The 21,845-nt window shown below is 42.4% G+C and overlaps 1 protein-coding gene across 4 annotated transcripts in view; it reads right to left on the minus strand.

Moving 5' to 3' along the window:
- TIAM1 (TIAM Rac1 associated GEF 1) overlaps nt 1-21,845 on the minus strand; it is a 368,940-nt gene that overhangs the window by 205,860 nt on the left and 141,235 nt on the right. For 2 of the 4 annotated variants that reach the window (XM_027584311.2, XM_027584313.2), the window contains exon 3: nt 10,948-11,033. The exons of 1 other annotated variant lie outside the window; for it this stretch is intronic. The gene's annotated coding sequence lies outside the window, so the exon portion shown is untranslated. Of the gene's footprint in view, nt 1-745; nt 965-10,947; nt 11,034-21,845 lie in introns of all 4 variants that reach the window. One more of the 4 variants, XM_027584314.2, reaches the window with a different exon arrangement.

The following is a 21,845-nucleotide window of genomic DNA, read 5'->3' on the forward strand; positions in this document are numbered from 1 at the left end:
CATTCAAATGGTACCTTCTCATGACTGTACCCCTAACTGGCCCTAGTTCCCCCCAAAACTGCCCCTCTCCCCAAAGCAGCTCTACCTTTCCTCTTTTTCTTTCTTTAAAGATTTTATTTATTTATTTGACAGAGAGAGACACAGCGAGAGAGGGAACACAAGCAGGGGGAGTGGGAGAGGGAGAAGCAGACTTCCCGCTGAGCAGGGAGCCCGATGCGGGGCTCGATCCCACGACCCCGGGATCATGACCTGAGCCGAAGGCAGCCGCTTAACGACTGAGCCACCCAAGCGCCCCACTTTTCCTTTTTTTGATAGCACTTACCACCTTCTAGCATATTATAGCATTAAGTTAACTAATTAAAATGAAGGGCTATTAATAATTAAATAATTGTTTATTGGTAATGGTAATTCACAAAGACAAGGATCTTTGTCTCTTTTGTTCACTGAAGTATCCCAACTACCTAGGACAGACAATACCTAGCACACAGCAGGACCTAAAAGACCACCGAATGAATAAAATAGCATTTCCTTTTCAGACCCGTTGGCAGAATGAAGCATGGAAGGACAAAAATATGAAAAACAGAGAAGGAGAAAGTAGAAGACAGTGAGAAAGAAACATGAAGGAAAAAAAGAGAATCAGGCAAAAGAGACACAGCATGGCAATTTCCCCAAATGCACAAAAGACACCAATCCAGTTTCCAGAAGTCCTACAAACCCCAAACAGAAAAAATAAGAAGATACTTACACCTAGACACGTCATAGCAGAACTGGAAAAGCCAAAGAGAAGAACTGTAGAAGCAGCAAGAGGAAGACTAATGGCCTACGAAGACGCATCCCCTGGGCTGTCAGCTGACTTCCCAACAGAAACAAAAGGAGCCAGAAGAGGAGGAGCTGTTATCTCCTAAGTGTTCAAGGAAAATAACTGCCAACCCAGAATTCCATATTGAGTAGAAATAAAGACCACCTGGAACACAGATAAAATAATAGCATCTTAGGAGATTTTAAGTGATATAAAAGAAAAAAAAAGACATGCCATAACAATAACCTATATACCAGGCAGGCGTAAAAGGAGTTAAAATACTATAATGCCCTGTATTATCTGGGAAGGAAAAAGTACCAATTTATATAAGGCTTTGTAATCTAAGGTAACAGTGGGTAATCTTGGACCAAAAAAGAGATTTTAGCGGCACCTGGCTGGCTCAGCCAGAGGAATGTGTGACTCTTGATCTAGGGCTTGTGAGTTCGAGCCCCACATTGGGTTGTAGACAGATGACTTAAAAATAAAATCTTTCAAAAAAAGAAAAAGAGATTTTATTTAAATAGGGCAGACATAAAGGCAAATAACTAATCTGACTACATTCAGACTGAAAATGTATTTATTTATTTATTTTAAAAATAATAATTTATTTAAAAAATAAATAAGAATGAAAGACAAGCCACACTGGGAGGCCATATTTGCAACACACACAACCAACAAAGGCAGATTACCCAGAATACGTTAAACACACACACACACACACACACACACACACACACACACACACAAAATCAATAAGACCAACTACCAAACAGAAAATGACAAGTGATTTGAAGAGGCAGGCCACAAGAAAGGATATTCCAAATGGCCAATAAACCTATGAAAAGGAGCTTAACGCTATTGATTTTCAGGAAAATGTAAATTAAAAGCAAGAAACCCACTGATTACCAGAATAACTAGAATTCAGATGAGTGATGATGAGGTTTCCCTGAGGACCTGAACCAACAGGAACTCCCTTCCATTCCCAGGGAGAGTGTAACTGGATCAACTACCTTACCCATTAAAGATGAAGAATCAGCAATTCCACTCCTAGAGATACCTCATGAAACGCATGCACATGTGGTCCGGGGAAGATATCCCAAGACATTCTTTGCAGCCTCATGCACAATCGCCAAGCACTCGAACCCACCCAACTGCTCGTCAGCCACAGAATGGCTACTGTATCAGTTACGGTCTATTCACACAATAAAACTGTATAAAAACGATATGGATAAATCAGAGCTACACACAAAAGACATGAATCTCATCTCTTAAAAAGGTGAGGAAATGAAGCCAGACCTAGAACACTAAACAAAAAATGTTTCCGTTCATGTAAGTTTCAAAAACAAGGAAAACTAAACAACAGCGCTTAGAGATACACATTGGAGTCATAAAACTGTGAAGAAAAGCAAAAACACAATTCCATAAACGTCAAGCCCAGTTGTTACCCTTAGGAGGTGGGAAGAGACTGTGACTGGGGATGGAAAGAGAGGTCTTCTGGGGGCTGACAATGTCCCACGTCTTGAGCTGGTGATGACCGTGCTGCCCATTAGGCCGTAAAAGTTCAGTGTACTATTGTGGATGGGTTGGCGTATTTCACCAGTTAAGAAAAGTGAATAAAAGCACATGAAAACCATCTTAGGGAAAAATAGTTCCCACCAAATTTTAACTCCCCCTTCCCAAATAAGAAAGCCTCTTAATTTAGACTCTAGGTATAAAATCCCATATAAATAGCACTCTAGTAAATCTCTGTAAAATTCAACGAGTAAGACAGTTAATGACATATAAGATCAAATACTTGTTCTAAAGGAGATACTTAATTCATGAAGACATTCTCCTCCAACCCTTAACTAATAGTAGATCATATGGTTAAAGATTCAGGTGACTCTTCTTTAAGGAATATTGTCAGAGAGATCATTGATTAGATGGATAGGTAGGTAGACAGGTAGGTAGGTAGAGAGATAAAGTATGTATATATTTATGCACTTACATACCCAGACGTTTATATACACGTGTATGTGGCCTGCATAAGAATAGACCCCTTGCTGTGACGTTATTTAAAAATGGAAGCAGCATTTAAGGGTGGGCTCAATGCACCCACCCTCTTCCCCACTTCTTTGGTGTCACTGGACTGGACGAGCTTTGGGATCTGATGCTTACAACCCAGGGGCACCAGAAAGGAAATGGGAAAGGTGTGGAGGTTGTCCCCACATTGAGCCCAAAGATTCAAGCCATCCACCCAATGCCATCTTTCTCCTCATGATGAATCATGGACCCATTACCTATGAATATGCTCTATTTTTATGTTTAAAGAAATGCCCATCTATCCCCTCTTGGGGCAGCGAGCACCCATCCGTCTTACCTGCACTCTGAGGCAGTGAATTGCTTTATTTTCTGATTAGTATGCACCCTCCATAGCAGGATAATCAAGTTCTCGGATGTCTTTTTTGCCTAAGACTGGTGGTGGGGACCTGTCCTTTCCTCCTTTAGTTGTGACTGCTACTCTCTGAAGAGCATCGCCACGCTTTCTTCTCCACCACCCCCAGCCACAAAGATGAGCATGATCCAGGCAAGGGAAATCACCAACCTCAAGACCCTGGACGTAGTGATTGGTCAGAGGTGGTAAATGATCTATCATAGCCAATCAGAGAACTTTTAAACCTGAGAGTGTCAGCCTCAAGCTGTTGGCAGCATGTCTCCGCCAGGCTCAAGCCACACTGAGAACTAATCTGATAGAGGAAAAAACAAAGATGAAAACCAGGAGAAGCCTGACGTGCTGACTTGTCTAGGTCCAACTGTCCCCTATATGCAGCTTGATCCTGTTCCTTCCAGGGATCAATTCATTTCCACTCTGGCCTTAAACCAACTGGGGTTTCTAACCCTTGCAACACAAGGTCTACACTAATAGGGCTGGGGTTTTTTTTTCAGCACACCTCCCGATTCCATGTTTGTGAAAAAATACTTCGTGAGCCACTAAGCTTCCCACCTTTTTATTTCTTTTAAAACTGTACTTGATGTGCCTTCTCCCTGCCTACTTCTTTATATATTTCTTTATTTCACCCTTGTTTCCCCTCTTCTAAAATGCTGAACAACCCCATGGTGAATGTCTTAGATTGTTCTCTCTTCTGGGAGAATGCGGATCACCCCCAAAGTAAGAAGGGACCAGAGAGCAGCGGCTGTAGACGCTTTTGCAGTATCCAGATCACGATTTTAGAATCCTTCCAAAAGAAAGCTCTCTGGTTTTGAGGAAACTCCAGGTTTGGGGCAACCAAAGGAAGTGCCTCTGAAACCACACAACATGCAATGCAACCACAGAAAGAAAGAAAAAAAGCCTCTTCCTGTGTATTTTCTGAAGCATTTTTCTTAAAGAGAGATCAGTGGTGTTCAATTTCAAGAAAGCAACGTTATGAGGAAATGCGTCCAGCACGACAGCTTCATGACACGTGCAACATCCACGGCCACAGAAATCCTTCCACTGACTTCACACGTCTCTCCTTTAACTTGATAAGGAAGACCATCATTTCAGCATTTTACACGAAGGTAAAGACGCATTCCTAGTTATACCAACCAACCACTCTCTTAAGTCCATGGTGATCCTCCCAGTACTGCCAGCTCCTAGAGACAAGATTAGAGGCCCCACCAAGGCACTGTTTTATATTCCCATGCGCCACAAAAAATTAAAAGTATCCCAGGTGGAGTGAATTTGTTAAGCAAAGTGCCATTTGAAAATAAAAGTGCTTGTGGAGAGTTCTCTCACAGCTTGATGAATGGGGCTCTGGTCCTCTCGATCTGAAATTGTGATTAAATGAGAAGTGTTTCAAAGGTTTCTGCTGAATACTCATCTGGTGGGCCTTGTAACCTGCCCCTGGAGGGGTGCTGGGGAGTGGAGGAAGCTGTTTTGAGAGTGAGAGAGTGGAACTGAGAAGATAATGGAGCATCAGCCATGGATGGAGAGGGAAGTACAGCTCAACCTACGGGCATTGTTGGTAGGAGTTCTGTATTCTCTCTAAACAAATCTGGAGCAGCTGACACCATCATGGCCAAAAACCAGAGATGGATGGATGAATGGATGGACAAATGGTTGGATGGATGGATGGATGGATGGATGGAGATATGGATGGACAGGTGGTTGGATGAATGGATGGATTGAGAAGAGAATGGTGACGGTCACAACTCAATGGGTGTATGTTGACGGAGGGGACAGGAAGGAGGACGGGCAGAACACACCATCACTAAGTAACAGCATAGTGCAGAGTGAACAGATTTTTCGGTGAAGAGCCAGATAGTAAATATGTTAGGTATTGTGGGTATTATGGGCTGAAATGGGTCCTCCAAAATTCATATGTTGAAGTCCTAACTCCGAGTACCTCAGAATACGACCGTATATGGAGATGGGGTCTTTAAAGAAGTAATTAAGTTAAAATGAGCTCATCATATGGGTGAGCCCTAAATCCAATATGGCCGGTGTCCTTATCAAAAGAGAAGACTTGGACACAGACACTTAGAGAGGGAAGAACACGTGTGGACACAGGAAGAAGATGGCCATCTGCCAGCTAAGAAGCAGCCTCAGAAGGAATCAACATCTTCATCTCAAACTTCCAACTTCCAGAATTGTGCGAAAATAAATTTATATTGTTTAAACCACCCTGTCTGTGGTCCTCTGTTATAGCAGTGGAGTAGATTCACACAGTGGACACTAGTCGCTCTGGGGATCATCAACTGAGCCATTGTAACATAAAGGCGACATGGACGATATGGAAGCAAACAATATGGCCTTGTTCCAATAACCCTTTATTCTTGGACACTGGCATTTGAATTTCATATAACTTTCACATGTTATCATTTATTATACCTCTTATGATGTTTTTCCCCAACCATTTAAAAAATGTCAACTACAAGGGGCTCACAAAAACTGGAAGCAAGCAGAATTTGGTCATCAGACTGTAGCTTGAGGTTCCTGGATCCATTCTCCAAGCACTCAACTCAGGACAGTGACCAGAAAAGAATCTCTCCAGTAGATTCCAACAGAGCAGACATTCCTCTACTCTGTGTTCTCTATATACTTATCCTTCTGCCTTGATCACACACCATTCTCCATGTATGTGATTGCGAGTCTGTTTCATGCACTGGGCTGTGAGCACCTTAGGGGCAGGCTCGATGTCTCACATGTTCCTTTGTATCTAGCACTTCTCATAGTACCTGGAACGTAACAGGTACTCGATACCTATTCCCTGAATTGTGTCATAATCCCTGACACCACAGGATTCTGCTGTCCAAGCATGACACGTCCAAGCAATCCAGGAACAGAAACCCCAGCTACCAAGCCTCCCACTGTCTGATATCACAGCCATGAATATTATTCCCTTGGGATGCTTGACAAAGATCACAGAAAGCAAACTGCACCCATTATCCTGAAGCTGGATTTTGCCCTTTGTCAAAAGCAACTCTTAGTTTATCACACTAAACAAAGCAGAAAATACTTTATATTCTTGCCATGGCCTCCTGGATGTTACTTAATTTATGCATGTCCCAAATGAAAGGAAGCATGCTTCTCCATTAGCGAGGACCAAAAAAAACACATCACCCTTGACTCCCGAGTCTGGAGATCAATGTGCAAGGAACACATTCTAGCATTTTCCTTTCTCTCTCACCCATCCATCCATGTGGAGGGAAGCTCAATGTCATGTTCCAAATGAGCATTTTGTAGCTATACCCGGCACACAGTCTTCGTCTACAATATCGGCATGTTTCTCAGGAAGGCAGCGTCCATAACAGGATGTTGTTGAGGACTACTTTAAATACGTCATCGGGAATCTTAAATAGAAGTGTGTCAGGGATCAAATCTGTGTACGAAAGGAATACAAGAACCACAGGAAATGATGCCTGACTATTCAGATTTGAATAGACCCTAAAGTAAAGCTCCGGAGATGTCATCGGAGACAGGCAGGCAGGTAGCCAGGTAAGCAAGAAAGAAAGGAAGGACAGAAGAGCAGGAGGGAGGAGGGAGGGGGGAGGGGAGGGAGGACACCAAGGGTACAACTCAGGCTGCTTCGGCCCTTCCCCCCCGCCGCCCTGACCCATCCTGGCCCTTAGAGAGGTACTAGACAGTGCTCTGGGGTTACAGATACTCAAGTATGAAGAGCAAATGGGGCCCAAAACTTAGACACCACTTTTCTATTCAAGGTCCATCGGTCACTGCTAGATTTGAATCAAATTGCACTAAGACTTAGTTTCCTAGTCAACATAATGGAACTAGAAGTTCCTGGCAGGCAGCCCAAAATCACATAATGGCATTTCTTAATTCATCAGTTATCCATTTTAAATAGTATGTGTATTCTTTTTCTTTGTGAAGGCATTTCCATAGCAACTAAACCTGAATACCTCGGTATTCAATCCAAGCCTACTCGCCCAATGAATTTGGCAAGAATGGTCTCTTCTTACTAAAGGCACAGTGTGGTTGCGAGGAGCCAGGAAAACCTGACAGGTCTCACGCATTCTTCTTAGGCTAACAGACAACCAAGACACATCCGCTTGCTTCCCCACAAAGGCGGCGACCTCCCATCACTCATCACATCACAGCCATAGATCAGCTCACTGTTCATGTTATTTACACATTTATCCTTGTGTGCTGGTACTTTTGGCACCCTCATGGGCCACTGTATGACAATATTTTACTTCAAAGGGCATCTTCACATGAGTCATATTATCAATATAACTTTACTGGTCATTTGACTTCTCTAAACCGCTGCAGGGACCACAAATAGGATGCCCAAGGAACAAAATCAGACGCTGAGTCCCAGTGAATTGATGTGTGAGATCCACAAAGAGCCGACCTATATATACATTTCTACAGCAGGATCATCTTGGTCTACTGCATGCAAAGATTCCTATTAAAATAATTAATACTGAGGGGCGCCTGGGTGGCTCAGTCGTTAAGCGTCTGCCTTCAGCTCAGGTCATGATCCCAGGGTCCAGGGATCGAGCCTCGCATCAGGCTCCCTGCTCCGCGGGAGGCCTGCTTCTCCCTCTCCCTCTGCCTGCCACTCCCCCTGCCTGTGTTCCCTCTCTCACTGTCTCTCTCTCTCTGTCAAATAAATAAATAAACAAAATCTTTAAAAATAATAATAATAATTAATGTTGAAACACTTTACTCGAATTCAAACTTAATGGTGTCCCTTTAAAGGGACCTGACGGCAAGTTGACAAAAGAAATTCACCAGTTTTTTAACTTCCTGAAAGATTTTAAGGGAAAACATTTAAGACTGATATTAGTAACTCTCTACTTTGTTTCCTAGGCTCCATTCTTTAAAGACCGTTAACATTTCAAAATAATTGATCCTAAGCGTTCCAAATAACCTTTCCTAAAATTCCAGGTGAATTGTTTCTGCAATGGGTTACTGTTTGGAGTCCCACAAATTCTTCATTTGAGCTGAGCCACACACACACCACGTTTAATTAGGGTGCCACAGTGGGCCTCGATTTCAAGTCCAAAATATCCCAATCCAGAATGATTTGGTAGGCTTTCCTGTTTGCTGCCAGGAGTTTGAAAAGCTAAAAATAGCAACCAGGTTTTTACATCACGAGGCAGCACACACCACTTCGGGAAAGCATCCAAGCTTCAAAAAGATCCATGAACAGATCCCCAAAGCCAGCTATAGGCTGACAACATCTTAGATCTGGTTATCCCCACTCTACTTTTATCTGCAAAGGCAAAAGGACATTAGGCACACATTTAACAGTATCATATTATCAGGAGAAAATCTTTGTAAAACAGAGACTTATACACTGTGCAGTTTCAGGAGGAGGAAAAAAAAAAAAGATGCTGAAATTCAAGTGTCTAGACTCCCGTACGCTATAAAACTAAAGATAGTGAGTCTATAAAGTTTGAATAAATCCATAGAGATTCAATCAGCAAAATCCAGAATATGGGAAACTTTACAGGTCAGAGACTTAAGGCTCTTCAACAAATAAAGTAAAAGGGAAAAAAAGAGAGGATAATGGGGAACCTATTGATGATGTAACACTTAAAGAAACATATCTATCAGTTGCAACATGTGAGTGTTCTTTGGATCAAGACTCAAAAAGATAAGCTGTTAAAAAAACTGTAAGACAAGAGGGTAAATTTGAAAACTGACTGGGTATTTTATAATATTAAGGAGTTACAGTCAATTTTTTTTTATGTTCTTACCTTTTCATGACATATACTGATATATTTATAGTTGAGATAATAGAGTGTCTGGGATTTGCATCAAAACAATCTAGGGTTGGGGCGCCTGAGTGGCTCAGTTGGTTGGGCGACTGCCTTCGGCTCGGGTCGTGATCCCACGGTCCTGGGATCGAGTCCCATATCGGGCTCCCTGCTCAGCAGGGAGTCTGCTTCTCCCTCTGACCCTCTTCCCTTTCATGCTCTCTATCTCTCATTCTGTCTCTCAAATAAATAAATAAAATCTTTAAAAAAAAAAAAACAATCTAGGGTGTGTGTGTGTGTGTGTGTGTGTGTGTGTGTGTGTGTGTGTGTGTGTGTGTGTTGGTTGTAGATAAAAGCAGATTGGCCATGGGCTGATAATCACTGAAGCAAGGGAATGGGTATATAAGAGTTTGTATGAAGGTTCACTATATTATTCTTGGCACTTGTAAATATTTGAAATTATCCATAATAAAAAGGTTCTTAAAAATTGGTATGTACAAGAAATACTGTGGTCTATATGCCCAGAAAAGGCCTCAGGGTGGCCTCAGGGTGGCCTCAGGGTGTGTGTGGCCTGCAGACGTATTTTGTTTGGATGGTGGGACTGCTTTAAAAAAATGTTGTGTTTTTTTTTTTCCTTTTTGATCCAACACTTAAAAATAAGAAGATCTCACATAAAAATCAGGATTTCCAACTTCTCTTGAAAAGTAGAAAGGTCTGGCAATGCTGGACCATAGCAACAAGCCCCGGAGTATGGCCTGCCACCACCCTTTGCCTCCCTGGCACTCATTCATGGACATGGCCCCCCCTGGTCTGTGATCATCTGAGTTTGGCCCCCAGTGGACAGGGCTCCTCAGAGCAGTAAGCGAGTGCCAACACGAGAGCCAGAGTCTCCGGAATTAACATGTTCCACTATCAGCCCAAACCACTAGAGCTTTGTTTTCTGAACAGTAACCAAAAGTTCCTCAAGACAAGCACTTGGACAGTTTTAGTTTATATTACACAAAGCAGTGATTGGAAACACATGGAGAGTGAAGACGCTGCAAAAGAAAACTCTAGAGTTCTTGTAGCTGATTTGGCTTGGGACCTCTGGCCAGCTCTGCTGCCTTTCCTAATCACAGGCAACAGGACTGACTTCTGTCCTACCCCAAACTCCCAGTGTGCAGACAGGAAGGAGCTGAGAGGTCTTTCAGTCCCTCGCCTGCCCCCTCATCTTACAGCTGAGGGTCAGGCCAATGGAAGTTGGGTAACTCGTCTACCCATTTTTCCAGGGTTCAAAAGAGGAAGGGATGGGGGTGAAAACGTAGCGAGACCTGCTCCAGATACTGGACAACAACCTGCTCCTGCGTGTTTTTTCGTCCCTGTAAAATACCTTTCTAGTACAATGTTTCTCTGGAAAGATAGGCTTTGAACCTGGAATAGAACCTTGAAGCACCTGGGTTCTAACATTCCTGTTGAACCGACCACTCTATGTGGAAAGACTGTTCGCAAGATCTCCAAACACCTGACCAACATTCCTCACTTGTACACACAGTTGTCTTCTCATGATACAACAAAACAAATAAGGTCAGTCCTTCTAACTCCTCAGGTTCTCTGAAGACTTGGATCCTAGGTTCTCTATATAACAGCTCTCAGATTCATTCACTCCTTGGACCCAGCTCCACCAAGCTGAGTCAAAGGAAGTTCTCAGAGTCCTACAGTGACTGCCATATTCTCAAATCCAGCCCTCTGTGACCTTGGGTACTTCGCAAAGTGAACTGACCCAGATAACAACACTCTATTGTTGGCATTTAATTAATTCAGCGCAGACACGTCAAAAGAAGAGAAAACAACCCAGGGCAATATATGAGATATGACTGTGGCATACAAGTCGTACCCCCAACGCTCCAGTGGGGAGCTCCTGTCATCCTCTGGTGACACCTCACATGCTGGAGCACCTCCTTCGCTTTCTCATAACTTCCACGTACCTGAAGTTAGCAACACTTTTCTCCCGTCCAAGGTCTAGAAGGCACCACAGCAATTCCTGGCTGGGGTTCCTCAGCTTCCTCAGCATCTGGACATGAAAAAAGCCTTTAGGACCAATCATCAGTGGTTATACTACATTAGTCTGATAAAGGCACAGGTCAGGACTCCTCCTTCACTCCTCACCGTTGGGAGGTGACAAGGTTTGAAGTGAATCCCCAGTAGGAAACATGGAGGCTTTGAGGCTTTACAGGAACATCTCTGGCCAACCCCCGCTCAGCCAGAACCTGAGAACCATTGAGCGCTGTGGAAAACAGCCACGGGAACCCAGCTGGCAAGGGAGGACAAAAGTCTAAACGGGAACAGCTGCCACAGATGAAGGGGAAGGGCCTGCGAGGCGAGGTAGCTAGAGACACCACCACAAACCCAGATGACATGGTATAAACCAACCTTTATTCTGTTCATACAATAATATTTCTTGGGCACCTAACATGGGACAGGTACTATGCCGAACACCGAGGATACAGTAAGGAGCAGAAGAGAACAAGGAGAAGACACACACAGAGAAGCAGGATGGTGTTGGGATTCTGTTGCTGTTGTTTTGAAAGGGAGAAGCGGGGATGTGAAGAGTAACCTCATTCAGAGAGACGTTAGGTTTGAGGGGAAGTCTAACGGGCAGAAGAAACTTGGGATGATTCAAGAAAATGACCCGATGTAGATATCCCTCTACGTAAATGTGCTTACCACTCTCCTGTCTTTTAAAAATAAAAGCCCCGGGGCGCCTGGGTGGCTCAGTCAGTTAAGCGACTGACTCCTGAGTTCCGCTGAGGTCATGATCTCAGGGTCGTGAGATCGAGCCCTGTATAGGGCTCTGCTCTGAGTGTGGAGTCCGCTTGGGATTCTCTCTCTCCCTCTGCCCCTCCCCCTGCTCACACGCATGAGCTTGCTCTCCCTAAAATAACTAAATAAATCTTTTAAAAAAAAATAAACAAATAAAATAAAATAAAAGCCCCTTCTTTGGTCCCACAACCCCTCTAGTTATTGCTCGTCCCCTGCCCCCTGAACATCACAGTCATAGAAGCAACAGCTCCTTCTAGATGCTTTTGCTCTTCTCACTAGTGCATAATCCCAGCCAAAATCACCAGACACCACCCCAATGATCACTCTGAAAAGTCCACCTTCCTCAGTATCTGCATGGCACCTGAAACCAATAGCCATGCCCTTCCTTCAGGGAAAGCCTCTTCATTGGAACTCTGTAGCAATTACTAGAAATTTCATGTGAGCTTCGCGCCCGATACAATCAGTGCTTGGCACATTGGAAGAACATCAACACTGGATATAGAATCCATTCCTCCAGAAATGCATAGTGAGTGGTCAGTCGGCACAGTTGGCTGTCACAAATCATATACTGGGTGCTGATAAGAAGATGGGAAATGAATGCTGCATAGACAATGAAAATTATGTCCACTACCAGGGTCTACGTTTTCTCTCCTATAGCTGGGACCACTTCTTCTCAAACTCCGCTTAGCTCCCTTTCTTTGTGCCACCTTGGACACCTGTGTACTGAATATTCCCTGTGCATGCCCACTGAGCCCTCTCCTTTTACTACACTGATACCTTCTAAGTACCTTCTGCAACGTCACATGCACACCCTATTCCTCACTCAGAACCAAGGAGTCTGATATACCCCTTAAACTGACTAGAATTCAGGGTAGAAAAAGGGATGGATCAAAATGGAGAATAGAGGGGCACCTGGCGGTCCGGCTGGTAGAGCCTGCAACTCTTGATCTCCAGGTCATGAGTTCATGCCCCATGTTGGGTGTAGATATTACTTAAATAAAAAAAAACTTTTTTTAAAAAATGAGAGTAGGAAGCTAAGCAGTGGAGCCTACTTAAGAAAAGAAAGAAAAGAAAAGAAAAGAAAAAAGAAAAGAAAAGGAAAGAAAAGGAAAGGAAAGGAAAGGAAAGGAAAGGAAAGAAGGAAGGAAGGAAGGAAGGAGCGAGCCACATATTTGGGGTGCCTGGCTCGCTCAGTTGGAAGAGCATGTGATTCTTGATCTTGGGTCATGAGTTCAAGCCCCACCTGCGGTGTAGAGATTACTTATATAAATAAAACTTTTGTTTTTTAAATGGGAGAGTAGGGAACTAAGCAGTGTATCTAGGAAATTCTGATACAGGTTCTGAGTGTCCCACCCATCCCTCTGCCTCCGTCAAGAGAAGCCCATCCTGTCAAACACCACTGGGCAGGAAGGAAAACATCAAGTTCTCGGCAGAGGGAAATTTATCCCCAAAGTAACATGGGACAAGATTTGATTCCCAGAATTTATATATTCAACTTCTAGGACCAAAGCTACCACCAGCCAACTAATAATTTTGGAATGTATTTTTCAAGAAAAACAATTATTCATTATGCCTCTGGCCATTAAATTATTTTAAATGTATTTTATGCTCCCACCCATACTCCCTAAAAAAAAAAAAAAAGACTAAGATTCTATCTTAAACCATTAAAAATGAAGTTTAGCCTAGGTTTAACAGGTAAGGAGGAGCAGGGAGCAACTTAGCAAAAAATGGCAAAGAAAGGGCAAAGTTTCTGACCTTTAGAAAACCATGGTCCATACTTTATCATCAGTATAATAGATGCTTTCGTGTTTGACCCTGAATGAGAATTCTGTTTTCTATGCAAGCAGAGAAATGTGCCCACTTTTCAACTCTTAATTTTGGTTCTTTATTCTTTATATTCTTCACTACTAAATAATATTCGTTTTTTTAAAAAAATATTATTTATTTATTTATTTGACAGAGAGAGAGACACAGCGAGAGATGGAACACAAGCAGGGGGAGTGGGAGAGGGAGAAGCAGGCTTCCCGCTGAGCAGGGATCCCGATGCAGGGCTCGATCCCGGGACCCCAGGATCATGACCTGAGCCGAAGGCAGACACTTAACAACTGAGCCAGCCACCCAGGCGCCCCACTAAATAATATTCTAAGAAGCATATAATTTGGGGTTGAATTTAACATTTCAGAAAAACAAACTATCAGAAAGTCAATGTTTAATAAAAAAAGCGACTTCAGTCACCACCAACAGACTAAAAACCACTAACATACATGATCATCTGTATCTGGGAAATCGAGGTATTTGTGTGCAAAACTGTATCATTGGTGCATGTATCTGTACATACCTCCATATATTGCCCATCTGTATGTCCAAATGATAAAGAAGAAGAAAGAATGGGAAAAAATACCGAAGTCTGAGCATGACTTTTATTAGTAGGTAAACAGGCGATTATTTCCCCTTCCTCATATTTTTCTGCTTTTTCAAACTTGCTGCAGTGATCACTCATGCATAGTAAAGGAAAAATAAATGACTTTATCTTTTATCAGATATAAGAAGACTTCCATGTTTACAGTGGGTATTCATCTCCTTATGTCAAAAACAAAAACAACAAACCAAACCAAACCAAACGAAAAACACCAGACACTAAATATCTCAAGTTTCACACAACCTCTGGCACCAAAAGAACCCCTACAGTCAAAAAAGAAAAACTCCACTTCATTGGTAAAGTAAAGCTGTTTACCAAGAGTAAAAACAAAAGAAAGACCTTTTGTAACAACATGGCGATCTGCATCCTTCAAGTATCTTTCAGTTTTATAATGGAATTGTAATCATCTGTCTCATGAATCGCAATGTCACATCCTTCCCTTTGTTGTCTTTCTTTTTTTAGCTCTCTTGTTCTCTATTTCCCTAATTGTGCTTCCCCCATAGAGCGAACACGCGCAGCACGCACGGATGTGCACGCTCACGCATGACACACACAGGTGCATGCTCACGCACAACTCCTGAGTCACGCGTCTGAGTCTCTGTCCCCGAGCCCCCGGAGCTCTTGGAGGGCATCACACTTCCTTGCCTAAAGTCCAGTGGATGCAGGGTAACCACGCCTCCTGCACGCTCACTTCTTCACTTTTGCACGGGAAAGGCCATACAGTGTTTAAAGCAAACTCCTGATTATGCACGCTAATGAAGGCAAACACCGGAGCAGATGCACATTTGGCACAAGATTTCCCTGACTGCATTTTGCTTAGGCTACCGTCAAAATTAGTCAGTGTTCCCCCAACACGCACACAGCATAAGGAGCACGCAACAACTGGAAGGCTTTCTGGGCCGAAATAGAAAATAGACCTAAATAAGACAGAAAGGACATTTTCCAGATTTGCAACTCTGAGAGTTGTTCACATAAAAGACAATCTATGCCCAAGCACGTACGTACGCCTCTCTCACACAGGTACCATCTGCAGACGACACACCAATATGGCCCAATTACAAAGCCTAAATGCTGACTAACATCACGATCGAATGGTAGGCAGAGTACAGAGGAAATCTAGGGTACCTTCTATATCCATAGTACCCTGGATGAAGGGGTAAGTAATACAAGCCCCAGCTAAGAAGCACAAAATTATAGGCAACTTCTGTTTCTAAGACTTAAACAGTCTTTTCTTAGATGAATTTAAAAGATGTCTCTCTGTAATTCCCATCTGCTAGAGAAACCAGACCAAATCTCTGCTTTCTGCACAGTAGCCCTTCAAACAGCAGAAGGAAGCGGTCTTATCTTCCCTTTATTGTTCCAGCCGCCAGGTGAAGGTGCTACCCATGGGTAGGTTTCCTATTACCATTTTGGTTCTGCTCCTCTGATTATTCCACTTTCTCAAAGTCTTCCTTGAAATGGCAGTCAGGGAGCTAGATACAGTCCTCAAGTGCTGGCTGACTGGATGGACATCCAGTGGGACCAGGACACACTGCTTCCCTTAGCCCATGAATGGGTTCCCTTATTTCTACGGACCAACATCATCATGCCTTCTGACACGCATTGCTACAGGTACCTACCTTCCCCATTCTAGATGTACACAACACTCTCTTCTACTTTCTTGTTCTCCCCCCAAACTCACATAGGACATTACATTCTGCTTTTTAAGTATTGTGTAACAGGTTTCTCTGCCTGCCATGCTGGACCACTGAGGTTATTCAGAGTTTGTACCGAAAGCCCCACAGGTCTCCCATCCTGATGTGACATTCAAGTTCAGAAACTTTGGGCAGCCACATTTTGGGCAGTGTCAATTCAGGAACAAGAGAAAAATAATTTAAGGCTGCAGGAGATGGGGCACCTGGGTGGCTCAATCGGTTAAGTGTTCAACTCTTGATCTTAGCTTCAGGTCTTGATCTCAGGGTCATGAGTTCAAGCCCCATGCTGGGCTCCACGCTGGGCGTGAAGCTTACTTAAAAAATAATAAAATAAAATAAAATAAAATAAAATAAAATAAAATAAAATCCTGCAGGAGAGAGAATGACACAGATTAACAAAGATAAGAGGAACCAAGCAGACCAGGGAATCCCGAATTGTGATGGCCTTCCCAACAGGCACAATTTCTAGACAGATACGTAACTATGAATGATGTCTAGGAGGCATTCTGTATCTTTATAAAAATTAACAGCAACCTCTTTTTATTAAAGATTTATTTATTTGAGAAAGAGAGAGAGAGCAGGAGCGGAAGAGGGAGACAAAGAATCTCAAGCAGACTCCATGCTGAGTGGGGAGCCCGATGTGGAGCCCGGTCCCAGAACCCTGAGATAATGACCTGAGCCAAAATCAAGAGTCAGATTATTAACCGAATGAGCCACCCAGGTGCCCCAACAGCAACCTCTTTAAAACCCAAAAACAAACACATACACAAAAAAACTTATGTGATCTTGAGTCAGTTTCTGTTGTTTACAAACAGGAGTCCTAGAAACACAGAAACTGTATTCTCCTATAAAAAGTGAGCGTCCCACGTAAATCACCATTGCTAGCTATTCTTTAGGTATTGAGCAATTCGTGGGGTAAACTATACATCCTCCCAGTTTGGTACTGATTCATTAACACTCTTTTTGTGTGTTCCAACCAGCTTCAAATCAACCTACATGTATCTTATGCTTTTCCCAAGACATTTTAGCTTTTTAACCCTCAAGACTAATTTTTTTCAAGTTTTATTTATTTATTTGAGAGAGCACAAGCGGGGTGGGGGGGCGGGCGGGCAGAGGGAGCAGCAGACTCCCCGCTGAGCAGGGAGCCCACACAGGGCTCAATCCTGCGACTCTGGGATCATGACCTGAGCGGAAGGCAGTTGCTTAACCAACTGAGCCACCCAGGCGCCCCAACCCTCAAGACTTTTACTGCTTTACCCTCCTCTTTAGTTGGCTTCCCTTAATCCCCAAAGCCTGTCCTTCTCCCACATGTGTGTTCAGCCATACAATCCAGCCAACACATTACCTAATACATTAATGAAGTAATGAATAATTTTTGCTTCCAACACATTGTGCCGTGCCCTTAGCCAAAGATTCACAAAGGGTGGACTTTAGGCAAGTTACATCCGACTCCAGACTCGACTCCGGGTTGGTAAGAATTAAGGAGTTGAGAAAAATTTCACCACTGGCACAGGCGTGCCTTACTCCAGAAAGTGCACACAGACAAAATCTATACTTAAAAGTCAGTTTCACATGAAAAGATGCATGCTAACAGCAATAGCCATTCGGGAAACAGAAATCAAGATCACAACTGGATACCACCTCACACCCGCTAGAATACTTGTCATCAAAGAGAGAGATAACGGGGGCACCTGGGGGGCTCAGTCGGTTGGACCTCTGCCTTCGGCTCAGGTCATGATCCCAGGGTCCTGGGATCGAGGCCCGCATCGGGCTCCCTGCTCAGCAGAGAGAGAGCCTGCTTTTCTCCCTCTGCCTGCCACTCCCCCTGCTTGTGTGCTCACTCTCTCTCTCTGTCTGTCAAATAAACAAATAAAATCTTAAAAAAAAAAACAACAAACAAAAAGAGAGATAACAAGTGTTAGCCACAATGTGAAGAAACAAGAACCTTCACGTCACTGGCAGGAATGTAAAAAGGTACACCTGCTCTGGAAAACAGTCTGGTAGTTACTAGAAACAGTCAGCCTAGAGTCACCATACAACCCAGTGATTTCATTCCTAAGGAAATGAGAGCTCACGTCCACGCGAAAGCTTGCACATGGACGTATCATGGCAGTATTATTTGTAATAGCCAAGGGGTAGAAATAACCCAAATGTCCATCAACTGATGAATGGACAAATAACATACAGTATATCCATACAGTGTAATACTATTTGGCAACAAAAAGAAATAAAGTGTGGATAGATGCTACAGCATAGACGAAACCTGAAAATATTATGCTAAGTGAAAGAAGTTAGTTACAAAAGACCCTATATTGTATAAGTCCATTTATATGACAAAGTCCAGGACAGGCAATCTGGAGGCAAATTAGGTTAATGGTTGCCAGGGGCTGGGGATGGGGTAGGGATGGCGGGGCAGAAACAAGAAGACGAGGGTAATGGGTACAGAGTTTCATTTGTTCTAAAAGTGATTGTGAGGAAACTTGTAAAATTCTGTGACTATACTAAACACTACTGAAATGTTTACTTTCTTTTTTTTTAAGATTTTCTTTATTTATTTGACAGAGAGAGACATAGCGAGAGAGGGAACACAAGCAGGGGGAGTGGGAGAGGGAGAAGCAGGCTTCCCGCCGAGCCGAGAGCCCCATGCGGGGCTCGATCCCAGGACCCTTAGATTATGACCTGAGCTGAAGGCAGACGCCCAACGACTGAGCCACTCAGGCGCCCCAAAATGTTTACTCTTTCAATGGATGAATTGTATGATATGTGAGTTATAACTCACTAAACTTGTTTAAAAGAAAAAGTCCATCAGAATATGATCAATCCCATTGCCAAGTGTGGTATAAAGAAAAGAAATGTACTTGGTACGCTAGTCTTTCTAGTTCATTAACATGTCGGTCAAAATCCTAAATTGGACATACACACAACTTTCATAGAGCAGTCTGTATGTTTAATTCAATACAACCTGCATTATATCAGACTGATTAGGAACAGGGGTTTTGGGATCAGGACTAGGTTTGAATCCCAACCCCACCACTCACAAGTTAAATGACCTTGAATGACCCTGCTACACTTTTCCAAGCTTCAGTTTCTTTATATGTAATAGAGGAAAATAGCAGTGCCACTGCCAGTGGGTTGTTGTGACAAATGAACAAAATAACTTCTATAAACTGCTAAGTACCTGGCACAGACCAGCACTCTAATACTAACTTTATGAATATATAAACATATACATACATAAAACTAACAACAAAACCAACAAGCACTTACGTGCAATGAACAAGCTTTTTGAAAGGACACAGATAATGTAGTCCCCTTCTTGGATTATAATGCCAAGCAGATCAGTAAAACACTATGAGATTTGCGCAGGAGAAGACACTTAAACTAGGTCAACCAGAAATTCCTGAATCAGAAATTGAAAAGGGGAAAAAAATGGAACAAAATCATAAGCACATCTTACATGCAATGTTTTGCTACCTCATACACAAACACCAGAGACCCATGACATGGCTGGAGGTCTCAGCACTCGCCAGCACATTGTATATCTGTATGAAGAACCACAAAAAATTATGAAAACCACTGCCTAAAATCACAGGTGACACAAAGCATGTCTATGGAGGCTCACACCTTGGTTAGTACCAAACTAAGGGCACAAGTAAATGAACAGCAGAGAGATTAACTGTATACTTTGACCATGTCACAATAGCAAAGCAAATACATAAAATCTCCAATCTCAACATTTCTGGCCACTAGCTATCAGACCCCTCTGTATCTCATTAAAGACATAGAATAAATTATCACAGAGCCTGACAACTTCCTGGTAACTCTATGGTCTGTTTCTTCCCAAAGATTGAATAATTCCAAGGACACTGTTCTCTGAAGGATAGCCAATAAGAAGAATGTAGCACACTAAATGAAACAGACTTGAAGTTTCCATGCTCTTTCTTTTTAAACTGTGTAAACAGTTTTTTTCTTTAAAAGGACTGTCAGTCAATTGGTGATATTTAAGATGGGATACTAAAAGTCAAAGTCTTTTACACATGGCTTCAGTAGTAAATTCTACTAAACATGTAAAGAATTAATGCCAATCCATCTCAAACTCTTCCAAAAACTGAAGAGGAGAAAACACTTCCAAACTCAGTTTATGAGGCCAGAATTATCCTGATACAAAAGTCAGACAGAAACACCACAAGAAAAGAAAATTAAAGGCCAATGTCCCTGATGAAAGAGAAGTAATAATCCTCCACAAAATGCTAGCAAACCAAATTCAATAGCACATTAAAAGGATCACTAAACATAAGCAGGTTAGGATTTATCCTTGGGATGTTAAGGATGGTTCAACATATGGAAATCAATAAATGTGATACACCACTTTAACAGAATGAAGGGGGGGGGAATACAATGACCTCAACAGATGCAGAAAAAGCATTTGACAAAATCTGACATCATTTCATGATAAAAACTCTCAATAATTTAAGAAGAGAAGAATACATGACAAGCCCACAGCCCACATCATTCTCAATTGTGAAAAGCAGAAAACTTTTCCTCTAAGACCAAAAACAAGGAAAGGATGCCCATTTCTATTCAACAAATTACTGGAAGTCCTAGCCAGAGCAATTAGTTAAGAAAAAGAAATAAAAGGTATCCAAAAGTACCCAAATCAGAAAGGAAGAGGTTAAATTGTCTATGTTCTTATATATATAGGAAACCTTAATGATTCCACCAAAAAACTGTTCAAACTACAAAGCAAATTCAATAAAGTTATGGTACATAAAATCAATGCACAAAAATCAGTTGTATTGGGTGCCTGGGTGGCTCAGTTGGTTAAGCGACTGCCTTCGGCTCAGGTCATGATCCTGGAGTCCCAGGATCGAGTCCCGCATCGGGCTCCCTGCTCAGCAGGGAGTCTGCTTCTCCCTCTGACCTTCTTCCCTCTCATGCTCTCTCTCTCCCATTCTCTCTCTCTCTCTCTCTCAATAAATAAATAAAATAAAAATCTTAAAAAAAAAAAATCAGTTGTATTTCCATACCCTAACAACGAACTATCCAAAAAAGAAATTTAAAAAAAATCTCATTTGCAATAGCATCAAAAAGAATAAAATACTTATGAATAAACTTAACCAGCGATGGAAAAGATCTATACACTGAAAACTATAAAACACTGATGACAGAAACTGAAGACACAAATAAATGTAAAGATATCCCATGGTCATGGATTGGTAGAATTAATATTGTTAAAATATTCCATACTACCCAAAGTAATCTACAGAGTTAATGCAATCCCTTTCAAAATCCTAATGGCATTTTTCACAGAACTAGAAAAGAAACCTAAAATTCATACAGAACCACAAAGGACCCTGAATAGCCACAGCAATCTTAAGCAAGAACAAAACTGGAGGCACCACACTTCCTGATTTCAAAATATACTGCAAAGCTACAGTGATCAAAACATTATGATATGGGAATAAAAACAGACATATAAACCAGTGGGACAGATGACAGAGCCCAGAAATAAACCTACATATATATGGTCAATTAATTTATGACAAAGGAGCCAAGGATATACAATGGGGAAAGGACAGTCTTTCAATAAATGGTGTTGAGAAAACTGGACAGCTACATGCAAAAGAATGAATCTGAACCCTTATCTCACCATATATTAAAATCAACTCAAAATGAATTAAAGACTTGGGGCACCTGGGTGGCTTAGTCGGGTGAGCATCTGACTCTTGATTTCAACTCAGATCATGACCTCAGGGTCGTGAGATCGAGCCCCACATTGGGCTCTGCAGTCAGTGCAGGGTCGCACTTAATGCAGAGTCCGCTTGAGATTCTCTGCCTTTCTCTACCTCCCCCCTCCCCCCACTCATGCATGTGCACGCACTCTCTCTCTCTGTGTCTCTAATAAATCTTTTTTAAAAAACGAATTAAAGACTTAAATGTAAAACCTGAA

The sequence above is a fragment of the Zalophus californianus genome, chromosome 1, assembly GCF_009762305.2.
Source record: "Zalophus californianus isolate mZalCal1 chromosome 1, mZalCal1.pri.v2, whole genome shotgun sequence".
NCBI lineage: Eukaryota > Metazoa > Chordata > Mammalia > Carnivora > Otariidae > Zalophus > Zalophus californianus.